Here is a 20,509-nt window from a genome sequence, read left to right as displayed (position 1 = left end):
ATTAATCATATTATATTTGGTACCAAACCTCTAATATGGAAAAGAAGAAGCGATAAATTAACCACAAACCAATGATCTACATGATACATACTTCTTAAGTGACCGCAATTCTTCACTGATTTCATGATATCAGGGGTAGATTCTGTTATGCTACCTTTCAATCTGGGATGGCCTTGTGACTTGTTTTGGCCACCAGTTTACAACATAGGCAGCACCATGCAGATGCCAGGCCTCAATCTCAAGAGACACTGCAAGCTTCTCTTCTCACTTTTGGAATTCTGCTACCACGATGTAAGTAAGCCTCGGTTCACTTGCTGAATAATGACACTTGTGTCTGCATCCTTTTTGGGACCCAGCAGACAGCAAGCTGGACCTGTGATGTGGGAGTGGGGCCATTCCATTCTTCATAATCCAGCCCTCACTGACCTTATGGCTAAACACAGTCATAGCAGCAAGCCCAGCTGAGAGCAGACGGGGCTGCTCTAGGCAGCCTTGCAGGGCTGACGGGGCTGGGATACGCAGCCTCGCATGGCTGCACAATTGAAAGGGCACCCGAGTTCAAATCCTGATTCTGTTCCTTGGTAGCTCTGTCACCTTGAGAAAGTCCTTAATAGCCCCCAACCCACATTTCTTCACCTTTAAAAAAGGTAAGAGAACTATCAGAGCTATGGATGTAACATGCTTGGCCTTGTGTGTCACCAGAAAGTATACCTAACTTATGGTAGCTATTTTTATCCTGAGAAAAATGAATTACATCTGATTTACTTTTAAAATCTGAGCTCAAGAAAAAACAAAACAAAAAAAAGGCCAAGTATCCACCAAGAGACAGTGTAAGCCAGAGTAGCAGTGTCCTTCATAATCTTTCTGCAATCCTGAAAGTTTTTTTTTTTTTGACCACCTACTCACATGCATTTCACAAGGAATTGACAGGTTTGGAAGTGAGAATTTGATCTGCCTTGGACTGATGAGTCCTGTGATAGGGACAGAGCCAATCACCTGTGTGTTTTCTTTCCTTTTTTTTTTATTGAAATGTAGTTGCTTTACAGTATTGGTTAGTTTCAGGTGTACAGCATAGAGATTCAGTTATTTTTTCTGATTAGATTCCATTGTAGGTTGTTACAAGATAATTTCCTGTGCTATACAATAAATCCTTATTGCTTATCTATTAGAAATATGGATTAGCATCTACAAACCTGTATGCTTTTAAGAGTGCCACCTGTCTTCCCTGTAACACAGTCTCACCCACATGCCAAAGTGATTGATCCCTTTCCAGCACCCACCTTCTATGATTTCAGTTTGTTAAAGCCTCTTAGAGAATCTATCATAAATATAAGAATAGATAACCTCACCTACAACAATACAGTGTGCGGAAGAGATTAATGACCCTCATACATGCACGTATCTTTGGAGACATCAGACATCTTGGTTGAAGTGAGAGAGGGAGTGTATCTTATTTTAACACCACGATTTGCATTGTCATCCTTGTTTCCATAAAAATCAATCATGTGAGCTGTGTACATACCTTAACCTCTTTACCAGGAAAATCATTAATTGCCCTGAAACTCTTCTACTGCTGGATCTCTTTGAAAACCTCACAAAAGCAATACATCTTCTCCCCAACATCCAAAACTGCACATAGGCTTAAGCACACAAAATTGTAGATGGTTCAACAAATCCCCAAAAATCTATCCATAATTTCTGTGGTTATGCATTGCAATTAAAATTTCTACCACTATAATATGACCAAGTTACATTCTATAACTATAAGAGATAAGTAATAAATACTTCTAACTTGACACATTTACATCTGAACTGCTAATCTTCAGTCCCCCAAACTGATCTATCTGCTCATTCCTCATATTAAGTAAGAAATTTTACTCTTCTTCTTTCTCAAGACACTAATTGGGAATCAATCAACTCTCTTTTTCTCCCACCTTCTCTTCAAACTCCCCAAAAACCCCAGTGCCCTTACCTTCAGAACATATCCTGAAGCTTAGCACTTTTCATCATCTCCACTGATACAACCATGGTCCAAACTACCACCATTTTTGCCAAGAACATTGCAAAATCCTTCTAGCTGATCTGTACACTCATTCTTCTGTAGTCTATTTTCAGTATAGTAGTCCATGAGGTCCTTTACAAACACACAAACAAAAAGTAAGTCATTTCACTCCTGCTCTTAAAACAATCCTACAAATCTATCAACTTATTCTAAGTTAAAGTCAAATTCCATAGAGTGGCCTCAAGATCCTCTATGAGTAAACCCTCTATTACCTACACGTTCTTATCTCCTAAGTCTCCCCCATCCTTCATTCTCTTCCAGCCTTGCTGACTTCCTATATCTCAAAAACAGCAGCCCTGCCCCAGCATCAAAGATATCTGAACTGTCTTTTCCCTTGAGACACTCTTCCCAGATATTTGCCAGGCTCACACTCTCAGCTCTCGTAAGTCCCAATCAAATGTCATTTTCTGACATTTCTGCCCATTCTTATCACTCTATTTTAAATTCCATATCCTCTTCTGACCAACCATCCTCATCCTTATTATTCTGCTCAGACCCTGCTCTGTTTTCCCCAAGACTTACAGTCATCTTCTAACTCTTATTTATTAAGTTGTATATTTTTCCCCACTAGAATGCATTAATCACAGACCAAAAAGATTTCTTTGCTTTGTTGACTGCTGAATCCCAAAGTATAAAACTGTTCCTAACATCCAATTGGCACTTAATTAATATTTCTAAAGTTAATTAATGGTTAATTACTTTTATCATTTGAGGCAGGTTTTCCTCGAAGTATCATCTACTTCTATCCTAGCTCCAACTGCTCAGGACAAACCTTCCTTCAAGTGGATGCCCCGGGTCAGTGTATGACATTGCCAACACACTAAATAAGAAGGGAGAGTATATAACAGAGGGGACTCATAACCACTAAGACAGGAAGATGGGCTAAAATAATTCCTGAATTTTAAATGAATTGGAATTAAAAAGGGAATAAAATAAATGACAAAGAAGATGTCAGAGCCAGTCATGCTAAAGCATGCCATATAGAATGACGTCTCAAGTCGTGTGTCCCCTGCAGGAACGCTGTTCCTTGCTCCTTCCACTGGAGCACTAAAAATCCTAGGGGAGAGTGTGTCCTTCTAGTACCAGAAAATCAGCACCAAGAAGTAAATATATGACACACTAGCAGCTTGGACAGCTCACAGGACCAGAACCACTAGTCAAAAAGCATGTCACCATTTTTGTCCTCTTGTTTTCTCCACTGTGTAAGGAAGTATATGATGTCCTAGGGTTAACTACAGGACTGAATTTGAATTCTAGGTGAGGGTTATATATATCATTAATGGAATTCTCTTTAGAAGACTCTGTGTGTGTGTGTGTGTGTGTGTGTTTGTGTGTGTGTGTGTGTGTGTGTGTTTGGCATAATAACAATCCTTTGGGAGCCAGGTCAGATTCTGTCTGAGGTCACAACTCAGATCACAGAGAAGCCAAACCACTTAGCTGCCCCTGAGCCCAGCTGCTTACCTTGGTCAGGAAGGACACCCCAGGAAGTGACACCCTCTACCCCCTCCTCTGATGTCTTGGCCTGTTCTGTTGGACCCAATATATGTATTTCCTCAGCAGCCCTTGGGGACCCCTCCCACAGAATAGCCCAGAACCAGACACCTCAGTCTCCAGAAACACAATTAAAGTTCATTTGGATTATGGGAGTAATATAGTAATTAGGATATGATGAATTGAGGAGCATTTCATTAGAAGTGGACTCGCAACATGGATGTAAGTCACAGTGTAATCATATATGTAGTCACATGTATCTGATAATAGAAACTCCAAATTGTGCCAATTAGGCTTTTCTAGGAATTATCTGGGGAGATATAAGGTTTTCCCTGCCATATGCACCGCTGTCTGTCCAGGCCATGCTGCCCTGTCTCAGGAAACCCCTATCAACCCTTGGTGCTACAGCCTCCGTTGTAACCCTCCAAAATCCTCATGTCAAAGCCCTACCCTCCAGTGGCCTGGGAGGTGGCTGCATCTGGGGACAGAGCCTTTACAAAGGTAACTGGCTTAAAATGAGGTGGTTAGCATGAGCCCTAGTCCCATCTGAGTTGTGTCTTTACAAAAACAAAGATCAGAAACTTGGACACACAGAGAAATACCAGGGATGCTTGTGTACAGAAAACAGACCCTGTGAGGATGAAGCCAGAAGCTGACCATGTGTGTGGAGTGGGGAGAGGCATCAAAACAGATCGGCCCTGATGGCCCCTCATCCTGGCCTTTTAGCCTCTGGAACTGTGAGGAGTATAGTTCCTTTGTTTACGACACCAGCCTGTGGTGTTTTGTTATGGCAACCTTAGCAAAATGATGTACAGCTTATCAGCATCAGGGCCTGTTTATGTTGCTAAACTCCATGATCTGTATGTATAATGACTACTTGATTAGGAAATGTGATCCATCAAAATAAAGCATCCTTTAATTTTTCATTAAGTCATACATAAACCGAACAAAGAAATCCGAACATTAATATGACCTTGTGTCAATGATTGGTTTAGCTCAGAGTTTCACTCTGAATTCTCTCTTCGATGTAAAGCTTTTTGAAGTCTGTCTCTCTGCTCATCTATCTCTATCTATATGTCCATTTCTGTCTGCTTCATGCAGTAGTTCTTTTGTCCTTGGTTCTTTTAATTCTTGGTGAAAATATTCTTTTATTGGAATCCTTCAGTGACTCTAAATAAAGATGTTTGTTCCTTCCTACATACATTGTCAAGGAAATCTTTGTATCATAGCAAGCAAAAATGGGAAGATAAGAAAAGAAATATAAATGTATTTTGCAGGGCATTTTACAGTAGGTAGTTCACTTATGACCTCATATGTACCTCTCCCTCCTAACAAATAACTATGTGCTTCTGGAGCCAGAAGCCCTGGGTTTGCTTCTTGTCTTCTCACACATGAGTTGCTTGACTAGAAGCAAGCCATTTCATCCACCTAAACATGACAGTGAGTCCATAACTAGAATCAGTATTCCATATTAGAGATTGAAATATTATACTTACAAGAAGCTTACAAACTGTCAAGTAATATTAAAAACTGGAAAAAAAAAAAAACACTTTCAACTTTCCCAGAATCCCAGTAGTACTACAGACTGTTCCCATCTAGCATGCATAGCAGTTTTCCAGCAGTTGTTTATTTTATTTATTTCTGAGACCACAGGCTCTTATCAATGACATAAAGACTATTCTAAAAAAATAATAATAATAATAATAACAACAACAACAACAACAATAATAATAATAATACATCCTTTGTTTACCAAAGCCTTTGAGAAACTCAGCTCTATCTATCATTTTCCTCAGGGCATCTTTAACATCTTTATTCTTAAGCTGCAGATCAAGGGATTCAACATGGGAATCACCACCATGTAGAACACCGACACCACTTTATCCCTTTCCAGGGCGTAGCTAGTACTTGGCCGGGAGTGAATGAAGAGAATGGAACCATAGTACAAGGTGACAGTTGTCAAGTGAGAGCCACAGGTGGAGAAGGCCTTGAGGTGGCCTTGGGTGGGGCAGATCTTCAGGATGGCAACAATGATGAAGAGATAGCAGGCCAGGATAAGCACAGAGGGAGTGATGACATTGGAGGCAAGTATAAAATAGAGCACCACCTGGTAACTCTCTTCCACATCACAAGCCAACTTGACAAGTGGAGGCAATTCACAGAAAAAATCATCAATGAGGTTTTCCCCACTGAAGCTCAGGGCAAATGTTTCACTGGTGATGATGGCTGAGTTCAGAAAGCCACAAAAGTATGAAGCTACAATGAGACTGGCACATAACCATGGGGACATAACCTGGGAATAAAGCAAGGGGTTGGAGATGGCCACATAGTGGTCATAAGCCATGGTGGCCAACAGATAACACTCACTGTAGGTGAGACCAGCTGAGAAGAACTGAGCTGCACAACCAGCAAAGGAGATACTTTTGTCATCAGAAATGCAGGTTATCAGGATTTTGGGGGCATAGACAGAAGCATACCAGAGATCCAGAAATGAAAGTTTCCAATGAATAAATACATGAGTGTATGAAGCTGAGAATCAGCACAGATCAGAGAAATCAGGGTGATATTCCCTAAGAGACTGAAGATGTAAATGATGAGGAAGATGCCAAAGAGAGCTCTCTGTAACCAGAGATCTGTCTTGAACCCTAAAAGCATGAACTCCTTCACTGTGGTGAAGTTTCTCTCATCCACTGATTTTGGGTCTCTTTGGTTCCTTCCTGTGAAAAGATTAGTCAACATTTCATGATTTAAGATACAGCTATGTCAGCTTCCCATCATCTGCCATTGTAGATCACTGAAGAACTCAACTGATGCAGACACATTGTTCATTATAGGACATGTTTATACTGAGCTGGGTGTCATTTTTGTCAGACAACTGAGGATTATTCTATGCTGTCTTGAAAGATATAGTCATTATGCACAGAACATAGTATGTGTCAAACATGTATTTTTAATCTAATTGTCCTCCCTTTGAGAGATGGTGACTTGTTCATCTTCTCTTCTGTTTGCACTTAGGGTGATTGGGAACCGTGTGTCTTGAAAGATATAGTCATTATGCACAGAACATAGTATGTGTCAAACATGTATTTTTAATCTAATTGTCCTCCTTTTGAGAGATGGTGACTTGTTCATCTTCTCTTCTGTTTGCACTTAGGGTGATTGGGAACCGTGTGGAAGATACAAAAAAGGGACTTTGTTTTCTCTTCACATCCTTGAATCTTTTGTCTTTACTAGAGAATTACATGGAGAAGCATACTTTTATTATTCTAACCATATTCTGGAATATCCATGGAAGTACATTTACTATAATTTTCTTGAAGATAACACTTATATTTTATTCAATATTTTCTCCACAAAGTCAAGAAGACAGCTATACATAAAGTCAAAAAAATGTGTAACTTGATAATAGAGTTTCTTATATTATAGGAATTTGAGACCATAGCCACCAGTATGACACTCAAATGTATGCTGAAAGGAAGCAAAAATATTAATCCATGGATAATTGTGTTCAAAATGTGGTTGAATTGCTGATAGAATCAGAGGTTTAAAATAAAATAAAATAAAATAAACTGGCCAACTGAATGATTTAGGGGAATATGGTAGGCTGTATATGATCCATAAAGATATTCAAGTTCTTTTTTTAAATTGAAGTACAATTGATTTACAAAGTTATATTAATTTAAGATGTACAACATAGTGATTCAGTATTTTTACAGTTTATACTCTATTAAAAATATGACAAGACAATTGCTATAATTCTCTGTGCTGTATAATATATCCTTGTTGATAATCTATTTTATATGTAGTAATTTGTGTCTCAATCTCATAACCCTAATTTGCCCCTCCTCCTTCCTTTTCCCTGTTGGTAACCACCAGCTTGTTTCCTGTACCTGTGAGTCTATTTCTGTTTTGCATATATATTCACTTGTATTATTTTTTAAATTCCACATATAAGTGATCTCATACAGTATTTGTATCTCTCTGTCTGAGTTAGTTCACTAAGCATAATATTCTCTAGGTCCATCTACATTGCCACAAATGGCAGAATTTCATTCTTTTTTATGGTTGAGTAGTAGTCCATTTTGTGTGTGTGTGTGCATGCGTGCTTGCACGCGAGCATGTGTATACATCCTTATCGATTCTTCTGTTGATGGGCACTTAGGGTGTTTCCACATCATGGCTAAACAATGCTGCTGTGAACACTGAGGTGCATGTATCTTTTCAAGTCCATATTTTCCTAATTCCTGGAATCTAGGGCTGTTACTTAATTGAGAGAGTTATTAAGTTAAAAAATAAGAGTTTTGAGATAAGAATATTATCAGGGTGAGACCTGAATACAGCTGTAAGTGTCCCTGTAAGCAGGAGGGAGAGGGAGTTCTGACTTCAGAAGCCAGAGAAGGAAGCAGTTTGACCACAGACGTGGAGACTCAGTGATACAACCATGAGGAATGCCAGCCCCCACAGAAAGGGAAGAGAAGGGTTCTCCTGTAGAGCCTCTGGGTAGAGTGGGATCCTGCCAACACCTTGGTTTTAGCCCCTGATATTGAGTTCTGGCTTCCAGAACTGTGAGGGAATAAATATTTTGTTGCTTTAAGCCACCAAGTTTATGGCAATTTGTTAATACAGGATGTATGGAATTCAACCTCTAACCATCTTCTTTCCTTCAAAATTAGAAGCAGGAGACTGGACTGCTGCCTGCAATGGAGGAAGCACCATCTCTGCTTGTTTATGTCACAAGCCACAGGGACCGTCCAGCCACCCAGCACAATCAAAAAAGGAGTAAATTAAAATTTTTAGGGTTTTGAATATAATATTTCTGCTATTAGATTCAAGGCTTTCAAAATCTCTTATGCTTGGGGAGAAAGAAAATATTCCTTTTAAGTGATAGACTTAAATGTAAGCTAGAAAAATAAAGGATTGCTCTCTTGGAACTTATCTGTTTGATGGATGGAATCTACAACTTTTAGCTTTAAAATAAATGCCAATGCTACATTAATTATCAAAATAGAAATGATTCGTAATAAGCAAAAGAAGACTGGAATAAGTAACATTTCAAAACCTTAGACTTTCAAGGCTGTCAGGGGCTAAGAAATTTTTCAATGAAGCACATTAAAAAGGCAGCTTAAGATCAGGAGTCAATAGACCCGGGTTCTCATCTGAGTCAGCTGCTGTCAATTTTAAATAAAATTATAACCTCTAAAACTTTATTTCCTCACCTACCTTGCTTAGTTCAGTGAGACTTACATAAGATCACCAATGTGATTATGCACTTTGAAAACTGGAAGTTAAAACTACATGTTGCATTCTCTATAACTTCATGATTTCTTCATCTCTGTAACCTATCATTCAGTTCTATAACTTTACCTTCCAAGGATTTCCAACTGTATTGATGCTACATCTCCCTAGTTTCATGTAGTCTCATGCAGAATCTCCCCCTTCTTTAATGCATGGCTTTTGTGCAAGCTGGGAAAATGCTGAGCTAACTTGCAGAACTACAATTGGGAATGTAAACTGCAAAAGACATTTCTTCCCTAATCTCTCATTTTCCTCTACAGGTATTAAAACATGAAATAGACATGCATGTGAATGTCTACATGTATGGCATCTCTATCAATGCTTTTACAAATAAAAAATGGTTGAAGATGTCTTAATGCAAGACACAGGGCACAGACAAATAGCGTAAATTTTAAAAATGGAAAAAGAAAAACAAGCTCCAGACATAGGCAAGGATAAAACTTACTGCACACCATCAGGTCCTACCCACTGCTCTGTGCAAACCACAGATCTGATTCAAAATTTTTGAGCAGCCCATGTACACAATTAGTAGCATTCAAAAGGCAAGCAAATCAACCAAAAGGTTGCTGTTCTTGATACCAACTTTGAAATCATTTCTCCCAAGGATCCTTGTAAAGAGAATAATTAAAATGTAATGAATAATATAATATATTCAATGGTAGTCTTATATATGTGGACAACAAAAAAAGAGGTTTCATGAGCTACCTTTACTTGCCATTCATACACAGATTTAAAGATGGCTGTATGCGTTGTTATATTCAAGAGACACTCAGAGATCTTCTCCCCACAAAAGATCTCTCCTCTTCATCTCTAAAACATCTCCCTTCATCAGGAGAACTTTTTAAGAGGTAGATGCTTCTAGGAATGGTCATCCAAAAGGAGCTGATGTCTCAGTGATCTCTCAAGCCTCTCCAGGCTTGAAGAACTTGCCGTCTGTGTCATTCTGTTCGATACTTTAATCAGATACTTCTTAAGTGTAAGAGTACAGTATGACCCCAAGGACATAGCTATATATAAAATCTATCTATAGCTATATTTTTATGCAAATCTTAGGTGTTAAAAAAGTGACCTATATAGACAGAAATACAACTACAGAGATATATTATATATTGAAATAGATACAGATACTTAAATATATGCAAATAGAGATAAATAGATATAGATTAGTGGAGATAAAATTGTACTCCTTCTCTTAAAGAGCCCTATCCCACACATTTCTTAGCACAGAAAAAGAAATATTTCAAACTCATGAAAATATTGACCCATACCAATATTTCCACACTCTGACCAACTCTTAAGGACGAATAAGTTTGCAGCAAGATAACAGGAGGGGAAACAGTGGGCCACGCAGAGAGCTACACGTAACTACAGAGGGTTTGTGAGACTGAAAACATCTATCAAGTACACATCTAATTGTCTGTTTCACTGAAAAGGAGGATAAGAATGGAACAAAATACATTTGGAGACATTTCAGCTTTCTCCATCAAATATAATCACAAGAGAGAAAACCTTATTGTATTTCATGAAATAGAATTATGTTATGGTTCGGTTATACTAAAAGATGTTTGTTTTTGTTCATGTGGTGATTTATTGACCTTTTGCACCAGGTTAATTATTAATGTAGCACTTACCTCATGAACATAAACAGTTACTTCATTTGAATTTCAACTCAAGTTCAGATTTTCGCACAGTACCTTAGAATAAAAAGTGCCTTCTAAAAGAACCACAAAAATCCTATTTCCAAAGGCAACAATACTGGGAGAAAATATAAATCTGATCATCCCGCTGGGATATGCTGCTAAAAGCAAAGATCTCCATGAGCTACTCTGGTGCCAAGTGACCAGTTATAATGCTTAGTTACCTTTCTGGAATGAAGTAGAGACAGATCATTCATTATGAATATAATTGGTCCAATTAACCTGTAAAGTCCCTTGGTTTTGTGAGTTTCATTCATGCATTTGTGATAAAATGAGAATTTCGCAGAAGGGAATAACCCACAGAATAGTCAGCACACTAGAGATGCTCAAGAATTATTCGCAGCCCATAAGGATTATGATAGTGATAATGATAAAGACCACACCACATCTCTCTCTGCTTCTAGGTCCAAAGACAGTTCTATCCAAGCAGGACCCAGGTGGAGAGCACAAGGGCTGCCCTGGGAGGGCACGTGCACACACCTGAGCTGCAGTGGGACCGTGCGAAATTTCACTGCAAGGTCTGGGAAGTTTGCCAGGAAGGCAGACTAAGGAAGTTGAATAAAGATGGATAAACCAGGAAATAATAGCAACAATACAGCTGAGATGCAAGGAGTCTAAAGCTTGGGGAGGCAGGAATGGTGATGTAGTTTAAGAATGTGCAACCTATTCAACCATCAGCTAAAACTGTGATTCTGAAAACTTTTGACCTAAGCCACCCTACACTCTTAAAAAAATTACTGAAGACCCCAAAGAGATGTTGTTTATGTAGGTTTTATCAATCAATATTTACCATTTCAGATATAAAAATAAGAAATGTTTTTATTAATTCATTTAAAATAAAGAATATACCCATTGCATGTTAACAGAAAGTAGATTAATAAATACAGATAACTATATTCCCATACCAAGAAAAATATGGTGAGCAGAGTTTTATATTTTTAATTATATTATATTATAATTATATTATATTTATAAATGTCTGGCTTTAACAAGACAGCTGAATTCATATATATGTTCTCAATTCAGTGTACAGTTTATCTTAGGACAACGCAGATGTTAGGGACACCCACCCTCCATGGAGTCAAAAATCCACATGTAATTTATAGTCAGCCCTCCATATACACGGCGCCTTTGTATCTGCAGTTTCACGTTGTGGATTCAAACAGTAGACTGGACTGTAGTATTTACTATTGAAAACAATTCATATAGAAATGGACCCATGCAGTTTGAACACCTGCTGTTCAAGGGTCAACTGTGTCAAGATACATTGTTTGGGTTGAAGCATATGAAGAAAATTCAGCCTTAAACACACAGGCAATTAGAAAAAAGGAGAATATTTAAATCGTCTCCAGACAATTGTGATACTCTTTTCTGACACTATAACAAAACCCAAATAGTATTCTTTAAGTTAACTTCAATGTAAAATATACAGCCAGTATCTGTAAAATCACGGGTTCTGATGAAAATACTGAGCGTATGGACTCCATGAAAGTGTCAAGGCCACCCCATCCCCCGCAGCAAGTTCCCTAATCTGTGCTCTGAGAACCCGTCATGAAATAAGCACAGGAAATGTGTGAGAGATGCAATTATAGATTTATGTAAAACGTACAGTGAGAGGAAAGTGAGAGTGTCAGCATCAGATTTATAAGGGAAATAAAATAGTGTAATGGTCTGACAAGGTTTCTACAAAGGAAGAGAGATTAATTTGTGCTGAAACATCATAAACACTGATTGACTAGTAAGATATTACTTCTTAGCTTCAAGCCCACTCGCATACTGCGCTTCAGGGTACTTTGACTGGGACATTGCAAACCGCAAGGCAGAGGGAGGCTGGAGGCCTGGAGAGGAGGAACAGACTTGCTCCTTTCTGCTTTCACTTTCTGTTCCATCAGTGTCACCCTATAGATGCTTCTTCACTCCAATATAGCAATGTTGTTCCTGCAGTGGCATTTGATGCCAGCTTGCAGTCTTTCCAACACCTTGTTACAGCACCTCAAAGACACACACCTCAATTATATGGGACTCAAGATCATGTGGTAGGTGAGGAGGGGAGGGCCCCTGAACTTCCGTGAAGAGCTACAATTTCTCTGAGGTAGGTGTTTTAGCTTTTCAGGCTCTTCAAATTTTTTCAGTTTTAATAATCTCAACTTTTTCCCCTTTTTTTGCCCCAGCCCTACATGCTGTAACTGCTTCCTAAAGTTGCTACTTCTTTCATACTCAAGTTTTCCTCTTGGTCTTTTCAGTGCTTCAGCCATTCAAATAGCAATACTTTTCACTTAAATTTTCTCTGTCAATATAATTGCTGGGGTTTCTGTCTCCTGGTAAGACCCTCACTGATACAAAAAAAAATTTTTTCTTAACAAGAAAACCATACATGCAGACTTGGAAGTATGCAAAAATTAACTCATGAATGAATGAATTATAATACATTGAGTCCATTTAATACATGAGTCCTTTTCCTCAAAACCCTTAAAGTTTATTGGAGAGAAGACTTGTTTCAAAACCTGCTCTCTTTTGTTAAAATTCTTAGCACATTCTGTCTTTCATTCTCCTCATTGGCTCCCGCACAAATTAAATCCAGAAAGCCCTAACTTGAGGCAGGCATGATAATAATCATTCTTAATCTCATTTATCCTCCCTGGAATCCCATATCTACCACTATCTCCATGTACAGGTAGGAGACTGGTTTAGGAAGATTAGATCACTTACCTGAGGCACCCAGATGGCAGGAGACAGAACTGGGGATTTAAATTAGGCCCTCTGTCTGTAGACACTCCAAAAAAAGGAAAACAAAATCTTCCTTGGAGATTGCTTTCATCATTGCAATAACAGTTTGTAATAAAATATGAAAAATTTAAAAATGGAACTACATTTACTTTCACATCCCCAACTAAGAGGGATGCTGCTGGCAGGCTGATCCAGTACCCCACTTCACACACACCAGATAGACTATTCACATGAAGACAGCAGGTCTTGTCTGATTTTCTCCCAGAGGTTTATCTCGGATTTAACAGTTTTCAGTTTCTGTAACCCTTGCTGAACCTGCTGCAATGCATTATATCAAAAACATCAGCCCCATCTGGCTTTCACCATTTCATGTTTAGACTCCTGTGCCATCAGTAGACTTCTGGCCACTGGTTCCTCCTGCTTTCCATCCTGCCTCCACACAGCTGCTCTGATGATTCTCCAAGAAATTATACCATATTTTCACTCTAGTATCTTAAGATCTATCCTATTGGTTCCCCATTTTCTACAAAATTGAAACCATTCTGTATATGGGTGAACTTAAGCTGTGTGCCTATTTTAATTCAAGTTATTTCATGGACCATAAGGAGAGACACAAGCATGGGGGCATAAATGTAAATTTACACTCAGAACCAAGGAGCTTCCTTGGGCAGCACTCAGCCTCAGGGAAAAAGGAGTCCAGTTGTGCAGACTTCATCCAAGAGCATGGGGGCAGAGGTGATTGTGGAACATCATGGACTAAGTCATTATTCAGCCATCAAAGAGACGGAAACCTTACAATTGTGAAAACAAACATGGAGGACACGTTGCTGAGTAGAAAGATTCTGAGGCAGAAAGAAAAATACTGCAGGAACTCACCTATGTGTTAAGTCAAAAAAGTCAAACTCCTAGAAGAGAGTAGGATGGTAGTTGCTGGGGCTGGTCAGTGGGAGAAATGGGGAAATGGTCTAAGGGTACAAACTTTCAGTTTTAAGACTAAGTTCTGGGGGTATAACCTACAATGTGGTGACTGTAGTAAATAATACTGTGTTGTACACTTGAAAACATCTAAGTGCTCTTACACAAAAATATGGTAACTACATGAAGTGATGGATGTGCTAATTAGCTTAATGGTCACAATCATTTTGCAATGCATATTAAAGTATCATGTTGTACATCTTAAATATATAAAATGTTTTGTTTGTAAATTTCAAAAGCATTGCCTTTTGATGGAGTATGCAAGGATTTGTATCTGAACCTTGGAAAGAAAAGGAAGAAACGATAGTATTTCGGTCAAAGTGCTGTATCCTAAAGTCTCTGTAAAATCTACAAATCGCTCCTGCACCATGACTTCAAGTCTTTCATCACTACAGGTAGGATAGGAGAGCACTAAATACAATTAGTGACACTGTGCACAAATGATATGTTTACAGATTTTACTTTTCTATATAATTATTTATGTCCACATGTGCACAGTCAAAAAATACATTCCGACTTCATCCCAGCAAGGAAAGACACTTTCCTTGGAGAACATTTGCCATCTTGTGCTGTGTAAGAATAATGCCACATGCAGAATATCTGTACAAGAGGCACCTTCCACCAGCCAGGCTCTGCCGCTCCAAATACTCACAGAATCCAAGTCCTTCCAAGCGTCCACGACCAAGAACCCCAACCTCATAGCCCTTATCATGCTGAACAATTTATTTGAAGCTGTCTGTTTCCCTGCCTCTTCCCTAAACCACAACCCCCAGGAAAGCTGGGTCCAAATTTACCTTTGCTCACCAGTGCGTTATACCCCTGGCCTGGCCCAGCCCCCTGCACAGCACCCAGCATGGGAGCACGTGATAAATTCATGCTGAGCGAGTGAGTTAGTTAATATGCTGAAACATATTCATCTCTGAGTTACTGTTTAAGTTAAAAAAAATGCCACAGTGTGTATAGTATCTTCCCATCTGCCAGGGTATGCAAAGATATATCCATACATATTCCTGTAAATGGATACAAATCCTCTGAGAGGAAACACAGAACTGTTTATACTGACCCATGTCATACATGGAAGTGGGAGGTCTGGGCTGCAACCATCACTTCTTATCATGTACTCATTTGCATAACTTATTGGAATATTTACTGTGTGTATATTATTTTTAATATAAATGCATTAACAATAAAAATTATAGTGACTGCTGAATGTAGACAACAAATTACTCGTACATTTTTATGATGTGAAAGGGAGAAACTAAACCTCCACATTCTTCTTTAATTTTTTTACCTGTATATAGTTAAGGTGTATAACATGATGAGTGGTATACATATACACAGTGAGATAATTATTACAGTCCAGCTGATGAACATATCTATTTCCTCACATTATTATCATTTTTGGGGTGGTGAGAACACCTGAGATCCAACCTCTTCACAAATTTCCAGTATAATATGCAGAAACTATTAACTAGAGCCACCATGCCGTACATTCAATTTCTAGAACTTATTCATCCTTACACAACTGAAACCTTGCGCCCTGTGACTAAGATCCCTCTATTTCCCCATATCTCTGCCCCCGGTAACCTCTGTTCTAACCTCTACCCCTATGGATTTGACCTTTTTAGATTTCACACGTAAGTGAGATCATACATTATTTGTCTAAGTCTGGCTTATTTCACTTAAGATAATATTCTCCAGATTCATCCATGCTATTGCAAAACACAAGATCTCCCTCATTTTTAAAGCAAATTATATAGGCATAGATATATAGATATAATTATGATTTCTTTACCCATTTATCCATCAAGGACATTTAGATTATTCAAGGCATTGCTTTTGTTTTCTTTGTGTACTGAGGAGTGGGATTGCTGGATCACATGGTAGCTCTGTTTTTAGAGGAAGCCCCATACTCTTCCATAATGCCTGCAACAATTTACATTCCCATCAAAAGTGCACAGGGTTTGCTTTTACCCACACTTAGACTACACTTATCTTTTGTCATTTTGGTAATAGTCATCCCAACAGGTTTGGGGTGATATCTCACTGTGGGTTTAATTTGCGTTTTCCTGATGACCAGTGATGCTGAGCATAGTTTTATACACCTATTGGTCATTTGTATGTCTTCTTTGGGAAAAAAATGTCTATTCAAGTCTTCTGTCCATTTTTCAGTCGGGTTGTTTGTTTTTTGTTGTTATTGTTGTTTATTTATCTATTTATTTATTCATTTATTTACTATTAAGATGTTTGAGTTCCTTAACTATTTTGAATATTATCTCCTTATCAGATCTATGATTTGCAAATATTTTCTCCCAACACATATGCTGTCTTTATATCATGTTGATTGTCTTCTTTGCTGTGCAGAAGCATCTTAATTGGCTATAGTTCATTTTAGCTTTTGTTTATTTTAGCTTTTGTTTTCTGGGCTTCGGTGCCATATTCAAAAAACCATTGCAAACACCAGTGTCAGGGATCTTTCCCCTACATTTTCTTCTAGTTTTTACAGTTTCAAGTCTTACATTTACATCTTTAATCCATTTTGAGTTGATTAGTGCATATGCTGTAAGGCCGGGGTCCCCCATCTCTCTTTTGCATAATGATACATGCGTTTTTATTGCAACCTTCTCATTTTTATCTTAAACCTTAGCACTGTAATGTCTATTTGGACATATGTCATCATTTCAGGACCCCCCTCCAAGCTAGTTTAAGGTTTGCTCTGTCACATGTTTGCTCTACTTAGTGTGTGTATGTGTGTGCATAGTATGTATGTGTGTATATATAAGTCTACACATGCCTTGCATTGGCTAAACTACATTTTCTGCATTTTTTTAACTTTCAAGTCAGAAGCATCTGACCAATAAGTATAAATGCCATATATATCATTATGAAAATAGTATTGCTGTGAGATAATAAGCCATATATGGCTTCAGCTTTAGGGTTTGTATTTAATTTTAAAGTGTTCACCTCCTTTCACATTTATTTACACTATATTCCTGTTTACTAAGTGGGGAGGGGGCTTTTTTATATAGCACTTCATTGTTAATAAGTCAATACCTGTTCTGTTTCTGGGACGTTCTTTTTGTGAATTTTTTTTTAAATTTGAAAGACATATATATTATATATATTAAAAAAATAAAATAAATTTACATAGCTATATCCATTAAGAATATTATATCAATCAAATATATTACAGAGGAAAGATTAATTTTAAAAATTTGGGTAGAAAAGAGAACAAAGTAGAGGTAATAGAAAACAAGTGTCATTATGTCATTATTCCCCTGAGTGCTCGAAACTATTTTCTCCCCTTTATTGGCTTCATTAGAAAGGACCAGGAAGCACTGACTTTCTTTTCAAAAATTCTTCTTAAATGCTCTATCATAAATTTCTAAAATTCCACAAAGACATGAATATCTTTTTTTTTAATAGAACTTCCTTTGGGAATAGTCATGAGTTAATCAAAAAATCATTCATAATCCCTTTCAGTGTGATTAGCTATTTGAGTTTTCCTTCCTTCTTTCTTTCCTCTCTTGTTTTATGAGCAGGTACCATGTGCCCTACAAGGAATGAGTGCTCTAAATATCAGAAGGACCAGGTTCTTAACCAGACTGAGCTTCCAGCTAACCCCATGACTCTGAGCAGATCAATTCTTTACTTCTTAGCAGAGCAGCTCTAAGGTAGCTTTCACATCTAACATTTCTGTGACTCCAAAAAAAATGAAAAACACCCTATACATGAGTTTGGAACCTGAGCATCCAGTAGTTAACTCTTCAGAGAAATAATTAGAGCAAAAAGCTAAAGTAAAATATGCCAGTGCGAGACTAAAGCTGCAAGACCCAACATTTTTATTGATCTTGCTAACAAGATGCCTTGGGCATTATTAAGACTGATTGGGTGCTCAGAGATGGGTAGTTACTAAACTTGAAAGAAATTATTTGCCTCACTCCTAAACAAGTTTCAGAGGAACTAATTAATGAAGACACTTCAAAGTAAGAAAACTTCTTGGGTGATAATTGCTGTTCAGCATCAAAGTTAGCTCCTGGGGCCTGATACAAGTCAGACAACAAAGCACTGGCCCTGGGGATAGGCAATGCCTTTGTAAATTGATGGAAGGCAGGAAAGCGGCTTTCTAACAGTATCAGCTCATTGATCACTATCCTGGCTTCTTGGATTAGATCTTTTTCCCTACAAAACAAACAACAGAAAACTTCATTCCAATTTAGAAAAAAGTGGCAAACCCAGAAGATTAAATTAATTGGAAAAATCAGAAGATGAAGACAAGGTCGTAATTCAAAATATTCCTATGTTGAAGAACATGTGTCTTGATCTGAAAGGGCTATATATTTTATTTTTTCCATTACATGATATTTCAGAAAAGGCAAAAAAAGAGACAGAGAAAAAGATCAGTGATTTCCAGGGGTTCAGAGGACAGTGGATGTGCTGAGCAGGTGAAGCACAAGAGATGTTACCATGGAAAATTAGGTAAAGGATACATGTGATCTCTCTGTATTATTTGTTACTTTTGCATGTGAATCTACAATTATCTCAAAATAAAAAGCTTAATTAAAACAGAACAAAACAAAGTAACGTGTGTCTAAATTGGAATACCAGCTCTTGATCTCAAGCAAGTTATTTAAACCTCTAGAGCTTCAGTTTCTTCAACTGTAGCAACAGGTTAAATAATGGTGCCTGCAATGAAGAATTAAAGGAGGCAGTGCGTATAGTGTGTCTGTATCACAGTAAGAACTCAATAAACATTCATCATCATTTTATTGTTTAATCATCACTCTTATTCTCACTCAGGCTAGTTCCTCCCAGGTCTGCTCACCTCTACCCATTCTTCATCCCTGACCATCCTACACAAAGCCACCTCTCTGACTGGTTAGCCCTGCATGTTAGAAATGTTGACCTCTTCCTGGAAAGGGAATAATGTCCCAACTCCCCAAACTAATTAGACCATAATCTGACTCCATTCTTTTTGCCTTTCACATGCCACACTTTACGTCACAGTCCCTATAATCCCAGTGACCCCTTACTTGTCATCATTATGCCCTTTCATGTGCTATTCCTCCCACCTGGTACTCTCCTTACCTTTGCTGGATGTCCACGTCCTACCGTCACTGCCAATCTCAAGGGTTACCTCCTCCACCATGGTTAGTCACCGCCTAGTCTGATATGAAGTTTCCTTGTTTCCTTCCTTCCCTCCTTACTTCCTTTGAGTCATCATCACTGTGTTTCCTTCTTATGACACTTACATTCCATCATGCATTTTAGTTGTTTGTACATTAGCTGGCTTTATTGGGTTGGGAAATTACTAAGGATAGAGACTATCTTTTTGGGGTTTTTTATTAATAGTAAAAGCAAATGCTAACAAATGGTAAAGTATTTTAGCCTTCATAAATTATCCTTAGTTTGTTCCTCAGAAATGGCTGTAATTCTGTTCTATAAATGAGAAAATGAGGCCTTCCTAGGAGCGAGGTAGCTTCTGGAGATCACAGATAAAATGAGTGACAAAGTTAAGTCTTAAACTCTACTCTGTGACTTCCTATGCAGTCATCTTCCCAAGCCAGTATTTTCTTAATCTTATGTGTACAAGGTCAAGGGTCCTGTATCAGTGTTGTCAATGGTCTTATGCCCTCAGGCTTCCCACATAAACACATATCTGCCAGGGGATTAGTTGGATCTCAATTTTACAAAATTATGCAAAAATTACAGGCATTTAACTTTCCCAATCCTCTCCTCTCTCCCCACTTTCTGCTCCTTCCCTCTCCCCAAACACAGTCTTTCCCACCAGCAGGTCCACAGGCCCAGAACCTCCTAAGAGCCTTTAGAAGAACATCATCATGACACTGGGGCCTCAAGTTTAAAACCAGGTAAATCAAAATGTGGAGCAGAGTAGTGAATGTATCTTTTACATGAGGAAATGATAATAAATTAAATATCTGAAGCCTGTACTCTGTCAAGGCAACATTTAAAACAGTGTTATTGACTGATAATGAGTAATAAATAGGTTAACCAGGCTTCTTCTCAAATTCCAGCCTAAACCAAAACTGAATAAAAGGAGAGTTACTACCCTTGAAAAGGACAGTGGTGAATTAAGTAGACATTCTGAAGAGAATTTCAGGGTCCTTTTTAAGTAGATAGTATTAAAACACTCTCATTCTAGAAAGCTTAAACAATAATGAAACAGAGAGAAAAAGTTTTAAAGTCATATATGATCTCATTATACAAATAAAACTGCTACTAAGTTAGATAGATCATTTTT

At 38.0% G+C, this 20,509-nt stretch overlaps 1 pseudogene; it reads right to left on the bottom strand.

The window, feature by feature from the left end:
* Positions 1–264: 264 nt before the first annotated feature.
* On the bottom strand, positions 265–19,396 carry LOC140693451 (olfactory receptor 9G19-like; annotated as a pseudogene).
* Between the last annotated feature and the right edge of the window lie 1,113 nt (positions 19,397–20,509).

Source organism: Vicugna pacos, unplaced genomic scaffold (genome assembly GCF_048564905.1).
Source record: "Vicugna pacos unplaced genomic scaffold, VicPac4 scaffold_19, whole genome shotgun sequence".
Lineage (NCBI taxonomy): Eukaryota > Metazoa > Chordata > Mammalia > Artiodactyla > Camelidae > Vicugna > Vicugna pacos.
This window is presented reverse-complemented; position numbering and strand designations above follow the sequence as displayed.